Genomic DNA, 8,905 nt, shown 5'->3' with positions numbered 1-8,905 from the left:
TATGAGAACAAGGATTATTTGACGGTCTTAGAACACCTCATGTGTATGTGAGTTTGGTAACTATGACTCAGTTAAACTTACAGAACATTACCGCGCGTGTATTGTTATTGAACATCGTGAAAATATTTATTAGGAATTTAAATTGAAATACTAACTCTACCCAAGTAACAATGGCAGCTGAATAACAGCTTATACAGCCAAAATACAGTTTATACAGCCTCTTTTCAGCTGAATTAACTGTTATTCAGCTACCAATGTTACCTGGGTATTACTAAAAAGTTTCCAAATGTTTTGCATATTTCGTCTTAGCAAAACTTGTTTGTTCATATTTTTGCTGAATACAACTAATGGTACAACTTTTCAACTTTGCAAACACTCGGTGCAGACGAAGAATCTGGCAATGAAATGGGCAGAAAACAGTCTCCTGATTTAGGCTGAAGAGTTACTAGATCGAGAAAGTGTAGGAAAATTAATGAATGAACTTGATCTGTATATAATTCGTGAATTAGGTGCTTAGAATAATCTCTATAAATAAAAATGGAATGGGTTTTGTATGTCACGAAATGGCTTGAGAAAGGGTGAACAGATTTGCATAATTCTTTCGCTGTTGTATTCAACAGGGGATGCGACAGGTTCGTGCGGGGAAAAAGTTTAAGAAAGTTTTCAGGATAGCCAGAAAAACAGAAGAAAACTAATTTGTCATTTTGCGTAGGAGATTTCATGACATTTTTCAACAGCCTACTTATGATGGCAAGACGAAGTTTGCCGGGACCACTGAATTTGTATAAATATCCGACACGAATGCACGGTTTATGTGTAAAGTGTCGTTAATAAAAAAACAAACAAACAAAACTAAAAAAGTGTATCATATTTTTTATATCTAATAACTATGTTTTACCACGTGTTGTTAAACTCTATAGAACATTGAAATGGAATGAACTGTTCAACCCAAATTAACTTTTGCGCATTTCTTTTCATGGGCCTTCCTTAGCCGAGTGGTTCGAGTCCACGGCTACAAAGTAAAGTCATGGTGGAGGTGTCTGGGTTCGATTTCCGGTTGGTCCAGGATCTTTCAGTAATGGAAATTTCCCTGACTTCCTAGGCATAGAGTATCATCCTACCTGCCACACGATATACGAATGCAAAAATCGCAACTTTGGCAAAGTAAACACTGAGTTAATCCAACCATAACTATGGAAGTGCTCATTGAGCACTAAGCTGAGAAGCAGTCCTGTCCTGTCCTGTCCTAGTGAGGACGTAATGCCAAGAAGAAGAAGAAGAAGAAGAACATCCCTTTTCACATTTTTTTCTCCAAAGACAATTACTTTGAAGGATCTAAAAGGCTCTCGAATCGCTGAGCGATGCAAAACCAGCCGACAGGGTTTGCATGGAAAAACATCATTGTTCTCATAATCGCGACTGTTACCGTCGTCGCCGTATTTCTGCACGCAATCCGCATGCTAAATTACTCGTAAAGAGGGGATATGTAATGTTTGCTTTCATCATCCTATTTATATGGTTGCAATCAATGACGAGGACTGGCAGTAAACATGAAGGCGGGACTGGCGGTGGGTGTTTATTCAGAGATCTGACGGCGAAATTACATGTCTGCCTGTACAAAGTAAGGAAAGGTTTCATGTGCTAAACCAAACAATTGTTTGAGTGTTTACAAACCCTCCCATCTCGATTGCAAGCATTCCTTTTGAATGATGCTTTTGTAAATTCTTGTACGGACTGCATTTCACATGTCGTTCAGAAAATTGAAGCGGTTTTGTAATATTTTAAAGAAATACCGGTACACACTATATTATACGTTTATACATTTATTAAATGCTGTGTAACAATATAACAAAATCTAAAAATGTAGACGATTAGTTAAACTTATTTAATTACAGAAGCAAATTAAAATTTATTTGTTCAAAGTTACCGTAATTCTGAACAACATTGATTCCAAATTGATTAGTTCCAAATTCCTTCAATATTTAGTGATATAAAATAAGATGAAACATTTCTATAGGCACTAATCCCAATTTCCTCGCGAATAAATCACTATACCTATCATTACACCATGTACCTACGACATAACGCGACGGCTTAATCCCGATTCCGTGTTGCGTCAACATAACCGTAAAGACTAATAACCCTTCATTGAAAAAAAAAAGAAAACATACATACCTGTATGAGGAAAGCAAACTCTGGAAAATGGTCACGTTGTTTTCGTCCTTTATAGTGACGATGAACTGATTCGCGTGCACCGTGTTGTACTCGTAAAGGCCTGGTTTGAGCTGAAATCTGCAGAACTCGCCGGCGAATCCACGCCCAATCGTCCCGGCGCCAATGCCTCCAATCGGGGCACCATAAATCTGTTTTCCATTCTCGGTATACCAGTAGTCCATCAAGACCTGGCGGTTTTCGCGTGACACCTTCCAGTAGTAGGGGATGTACCTGTGGGTGGAGGCGGGAGAAATAAAAAATCGAATCAATTACGGTGACGACATGGTTGTTGAGTTCGAAAGCCATGGACGAAAAGTCAAGAATTGAAAGCACAATCATGGTTCTCATTCGAAGCCAGACGGATGGTGGCTTATGGGCTGGAATTAGAGTTAATTAACATCGATGCTTGGATCGTCGAGAGGTTCCACACCCTGACCTTCATCTGTTTCCAAATTCGAGCGTTTCATTGAATACATCTGGTTTCATATTCGGCAACAGATTGCACGCCGACTTGGGATAGACATAAATTAAATCGTATCAACTCGATACGTATAAGTGATTTCACAACAAAGATAGAGTTCGTCCGATGATGCACATGTTTCGAAGTCATCAATACGGTAATAGCGCGTGGTGTGTTTATGGAACCTTGTGCGTTGAGCGTGTTTGAATATTGTGACTTTGGACTAAATTTTAATCTTCTATAAACAGCTCGCGCGTCTGTTTATAATTTAGTCTTTTAAGTGGGGCTTCTGTGAAACATTTTTCATAAGCAACACTGTATTGAATGTGCTGGACAATATTCAATTTGAATTTTATATGGGATATTCGTTTTCAATTTATGGGGAATTGACCGTATTTCACTTTTTTGTGTGTACTACTTGATCGCGTTAAATTGACCCCCAGAATGACAGAATGATATCCTAATGAACATAATTGCAGAATTTTGTATCTGAATAAATGCTCAATTTCATTAACATTTCAGTTGTTGAATGTTAGGCTTAGATCAGCACTCCCGTTCAATCACATATATGCATGCACCGTGTGCAGCAGCTCGCTCAGCGTCATAGGTGGCTATGTTGAAGAAACAAAGCAGTATTGCATGAGTTTTACAAATCTACTTCAGATAGTTAAAACACCAACTTTATCAATTTTAATCATGATACAACCTTCTACAATATTCTTCGCTATGGTATCCAGTAGTGTTTTTGACATTCTGGGTTTAATTCGCGATCATCAATTTTCCTGAACCAAACAGTGGAAGATGTGCTGTTTCTCATATGTTTAAGCTGGAAATCCCATAATAATTTCAATACAAATCCGCCTTGATTTCACGGCGGCGTACGACTCAGTTGAAAGAAACGAGTTGTGGAAAATAATGATGAAACATGGTTTTCCGACGAAGCTGATTAGACTGATTCGTGCAACGTTGGAAGGATCGAAATCAAGTATACGGGTTGCGGATGAGATTTCAACATCCTTCGTAACCTTAGACGGATTGAAGCAGGGCGATGCACTTTCAAAGCTATTGTTCAACATAGCGTTAGAAGGAGCAATAAGGAGAGCTTGTGTGCATAGGAATGGCACTAATTATCACTCGTTCGTATATGCTCCTTGGTTTTGCGGACGATATCGTCATAATCGGGATTGATCGCCGAGCCCGTGGAAAGGCATACGTGCCTTTTAAAGGGAGACAACGTGAACTGGGCTCATTATTAATACCACAAAGACAATAGTACATGGTCGCTGGTAGACATCGTGTTCCCATAGGTGATGTTGGTAGTGAGGTGGTGATAGGTGGTGATATTTTTGAAGTAGTTGAAGATTTTGTGTACCTTGGAACTCTAGTGACTTGCGATAATGATGTTACCCCGCGATGTAAAAGGCGTATTTCAGCTGCGAGTCGGGCTTTTTACGGACTTTGTAACAGCTAAAGTCCTGCAGCTTACAGACGAAGACCAAACTCGCGTTGTATAAGACTCTAAGCCTTCCGGTAGCTCTGTACGGTTACGAGTCTTGGACGTTGAAAGAGGTTCGACCGGAGAGCAGTAGTAACACAGGGACGGCTATTTCTAAATTGCTTGATGATATCATCAAAGGCATTGATAATAAACAATTAATTGGAGCTCTCTTTCTAGATATGTGAAAAGCATTTGATACGTTGAACCTTTCCATACGTTTGAGAAAAATTAGAAGCATACGGGATTCGAGGAGTTGCTAACGAAATAATACATTCCTATCTATCAGATAGAAGGCAATTTGTATCAAATGGCGAGGCTTCTAGTTCTCTGAGGCCAATTACTGTAGGCGTGCCCCAAGGAAGTAATGTTGGTCCTTTATTATTTTTTATACATTAATAATGTTAGTAAACTTCCACTGAAAGGTGGAAGTCTGTTTGCTGATGATACAGTACTTTTTTTTATCCACGTGGCGATATTCAAACTGGTGGTGAATGACATAAACTATGACTTGAGGGTCTTATCGAAGTATTTGTCTGCTAACTTACTTTCACTTAATGTTTCAAAAACAAAATATATGGTCTTTCATTCCCCTAGGAAACGCGTTGAAAATACTCATGTAGTTTCACTTAACTCATGTTGTGTTGAAAAAGTGAATGCATTTAAATATCTAGGATTGTGCCTGCATGCAATATTAAGTTGGTCAGAACACATTAGGCATGTAGAGAAAAAAGTTACATCACTTTGTGGAATTTTGCGGAGAGTTAGCAATTTCGTACCTCGCCGTGTCCTTCTAACTTTCTATTCGCTCATATTCATTCAATATTTAGCTATCCAATAATAGCATGGGATCATGCGTGTAAGTCTAACCTCAAAAAGATCCAGACCATCCAAAATAGATGCCTCAAAATTATTTTCAAAAAACCGTTTTTTATTCCCCTCTTTACATCTTTACTCTAACAATTCTCATAATATTTTACCCACAAATGGCCTTTGTGAACTACAGACTGCAATCTTCGTATATGGTATACTTCATAGAAATGGGGTTTCACCATAATGTTCAAATGCCATCGGTTTCTCATAGGTACTATACTAGGCGTCCCAATAATCTGCTTCATAGCAGAGCTTCTACAACATTTGGTCAGAGAAGAATCTCTATTATAGGTCCCATGAAATACAATCAATTACCAAATGAACTCAAACAAGTAACTAATCGTCAAGTTTTCAAAAATCAAGCTTAAAAAGCACTTCAAAAATAATCTTACCCGGCATTATTGGTAAATTTCATTTGCTATATAATAGACTTAATTGCAAGCCTCTACTAGAAGCAAGTAATTGTTAACTTTCATTCATTTATCTTAAGTTGAAAGTGGCTCCCTTAAAAGGAACAATCAGTTCTACTGGGATGTCACACCCAGCGCTTTTTTCCGTATTTTGTATAATTTTTTTTTTTACTTTAGTAGTATTTAATAATTTATATATTATTCTCAGCTTTTATTAATTTTCAAAATTATTTCTTTTGTGCTGCCTTGAGCTGAGATAGTTGCGTCCACTACCAGGGGCTCTTCAAATGAGTTCTTGGTGTGGGGGATATAGCGGGTAAAAAAATGAAAAAAAAAAAAATCGCGGTTGACCAATATTAAAACAAAATTAACTTGCTTGAAACTAAACGATTAGAACATTTTTAATGAATTCTCGATTTAAAAATCAGTGAACCATATTCATAAGCGAAAATTTGAAATTTGTCGCGATTTTCATATAAATTTTCTAAATTTAACTGAATTTAAGGCATTTCGCATGGAAGGACATGTCGCATGGAATGCTAAATTTCCGCGGATTTCGCGGGTTCCGCGTAATCACAAATTTCAATTGTCACTACATCAGGGATTGAATCCTGAGAAAATTGAGAGAATCTTTCACGTATCGCTTTCTGTAAGTATCATAAAATGCAGCACATTATGAGAGACTGTTTATCGTATACTGCTACAACTTTGATCATTTCAGGGGGATGGTTAGTGCATGATAAAACCCCTCTAAACAAGCTCCAAACCTGGGGGACACTATTGTTATCGTAAGTTCGGGGATTGTTTATCGTGCCAGTAGAGTAAAACACCTACCCTCAAAGACAAACCAGCGAGAAAAATGGATTTAATAATCTCTCTTTGGGGCTCTCGTTCGCTTCTCCCGTTTATCAGACTTGTTACAACTTGCGATACACTGTCGATCGTGAACTGCAACAGATGGGATGTTTTTCTTCGCTTGCTTTGATCGTGCTTTGATCGAATGAGAGCGAGAGAAATTTTTTACCTAAACCATTTTTTATTTTTTTGAGGAAATCGAAATGTGTATACTACATTCTGGAACACTTCAGCCCATAGTAACAGTCCAATTATAAACCATAATACTTTATATTTTTGCGTTTCTGTTGTGATAAGCACCATCTTCAGACAATTCGATAACGAACGGCTTATCATCTCACTGCGCGCGTCCGAGCCACCTGCAATATGCGATAAAAACTTTGCACCGTCATCGCGGATTTCAATCGTTCTGTTCATGGGCATCTTCTAAACCGAGTGGAAAGGACTTCGACTCAATAAACAAAACGAGGAATGCTGCGAGTAAAGAGTCAAAACAAACGTGAGAAGCTGAGTATCGTGAGCAAACAGCAACAAATAATGTTCGCGACAGGCGGTACAAACAACAGTACGAATATATCTCACTTGGCATTATGTATACATCTACGCTTTGCCCGGTAACACGGCGATGCACAGCTATGAGAGAACCCAACTGTAACTATATCTAAATACATACTCGTGAAGTATGGTATTTACATTAGTCTAAACCCAAACAACACTTGAATTGAACACTTTTTTTTGTTAAAGAGCAAAGCTACAACCTGCCCTAAACTTATACACTACTCGTTGCAAGCGAACATCCTGCGTATGAATGGTCCAATGCTTCATAATCTATGGAAAACGCCTGGCGCCAAAGTCACTAAGCATTGCAACACCGGTTCGGTTGAAAAGCACTCCTATCGAATGCATTTTTGTCCCCATCTGAGAACCGGCGTGTTGGCATAGAAGCGAAATATTTCGAGAGAGAATTTCACTGAATGTAGGTTTGATATGATCCCTGAGCATATAAGAGAAGTAGAGGAGCATAGAACCGACTTGACCGAATGAAAAAGGAAAAGTGAAAATCGATACATGTGTACATTTTTCACTCCCGCAATGAAACTTAGGCGATACCTAGTGTGTATATAAAGCGGGAATCTCCCGTAGGATCCTATTTTTTAGCAGCTGATATCCTTAAGACGTATGACTGGAAAACAATATTTCCCAAATCAAAAGCAATAGAGTTAGAGCAAAGCATCAAGAGAAATGGGTGACTAAGCGGGTGGTATTCCAGTTTTCCCGTATCTTTAATCTCGTAGACATTGTGTCTCCAACAAGGTGTAATTGGGTTATAATATCACAAGGCTATCTCAATGCTAGTTAGCTTTAAAGTCCCGCATGTGAGTGCATTTTTCTATCATGAGTCAAAAGTGAAAGTCGCTGTGATGACGTACCTCAAAGCCATTGGAATAATGGGCCATATTTGACGAAGAGATGGTTTCAAATTTTGATTCCTGGTCTCCGGGTAAACGTGATTGAATTTGAGCTTTAAACCGTATTGAGGTATCGCTGTCACTTGTTGTTTAAATCCGCAGATTGATTGAGCACTATCACCATCCATTTTTGCACCACAGTGAAATTCACTTCTTTATCACTTTCTGCTTCTAAGCACCCCCTTTTAATATCTATAAATATAAAAATATCTATTCACTTGCTTTTGATTGTACACTCTAATGCCAGCGCGTTATTCTTCTGCCTCTGACTATTTTGCTTATTGCAATTTCTTCTTTTTCGCTGCCTTATCACAGTATTAGCACATCAATTCACAATTTCAGCAATTTAACTTCCCCCAAACCCTTTCTCCTACACGACGGCGAGACTCTTGAACCGAGCCGACAAAACACAACCGAACACAAAAACACTTCTCCGGAGACTGAATTCGCGTTTGGGGCGATGACAGAGAAGACGCCAATGTGGCCAATATCAACACGAAACTCGCGGTGCCTGTTGGTTGGTTACTTATACGCCTCACTCACTGACTGTGTGCAAGCACGCGAATGAATAAGGAATGAAGAATATGCGCACACAAACTACGTAGGTAAGTAGCGGGCCCAATGCAATGAATCTCGTCTTGATAGCGATATAGGAGCTGCTACGTTACCCACACACTCAACATTTTCACGGTCAACGTGGAGTCCGCGCTGACTTGGTCTTTACTCTGAATTCGAATGGATCAAATAAAATCATTCTTTGTTTTATGAATGTGATTTATTTTTAATAGATTCAAATAAGATTAGGAAAGTCTCATCATAATTATTTATACTTATTGAACACTTTTGGATAATTATAATTCATACTCATTTAACACATTTGTATAGTAATATTCATGTTAACCCGTATAGACCTGAAGTGAAAGTAAATATACTTAAAACCTAACCGCTCAGCTAATACATAATGGATTCAAATATTTTTTGTGTGCGAGTAGTCAGGTCTCCTTTTAGAAGCTGCCACCCACTTACTTCCACCGAGTTCCACCCTAAATCACGTAAAGTCGTGTTTCTTGGAGTGTCCTCTAAGAGGTCTGAAAGATACAGCTGCAACTCCCTGCAACTCTTCGAGATT

General features: G+C 38.5%; 1 long non-coding RNA gene across 1 annotated transcript; it reads right to left on the bottom strand.

Moving 5' to 3' along the window:
- Positions 1 to 1,810: 1,810 nt before the first annotated feature.
- LOC110680282 lies at positions 1,811 to 8,356 on the bottom strand. The gene is made up of 2 exons (XR_002502813.1): positions 7,738 to 8,356; positions 1,811 to 2,445 (listed from the first exon to the last, which is right to left on the bottom strand). It is a non-coding gene; the product is annotated as an uncharacterized LOC110680282 (long non-coding RNA).
- Between the last annotated feature and the right edge of the window lie 549 nt (positions 8,357 to 8,905).

Source organism: Aedes aegypti, unplaced genomic scaffold, assembly GCF_002204515.2.
Source record: "Aedes aegypti strain LVP_AGWG unplaced genomic scaffold, AaegL5.0 Primary Assembly AGWG_AaegL5_hic_scaff_1163_PBJ_arrow, whole genome shotgun sequence".
Taxonomy (NCBI): domain Eukaryota; kingdom Metazoa; phylum Arthropoda; class Insecta; order Diptera; family Culicidae; genus Aedes; species Aedes aegypti.
Note: the sequence above shows the minus strand (reverse complement) of the source record. Positions and strands in the feature narration are given on the sequence as shown.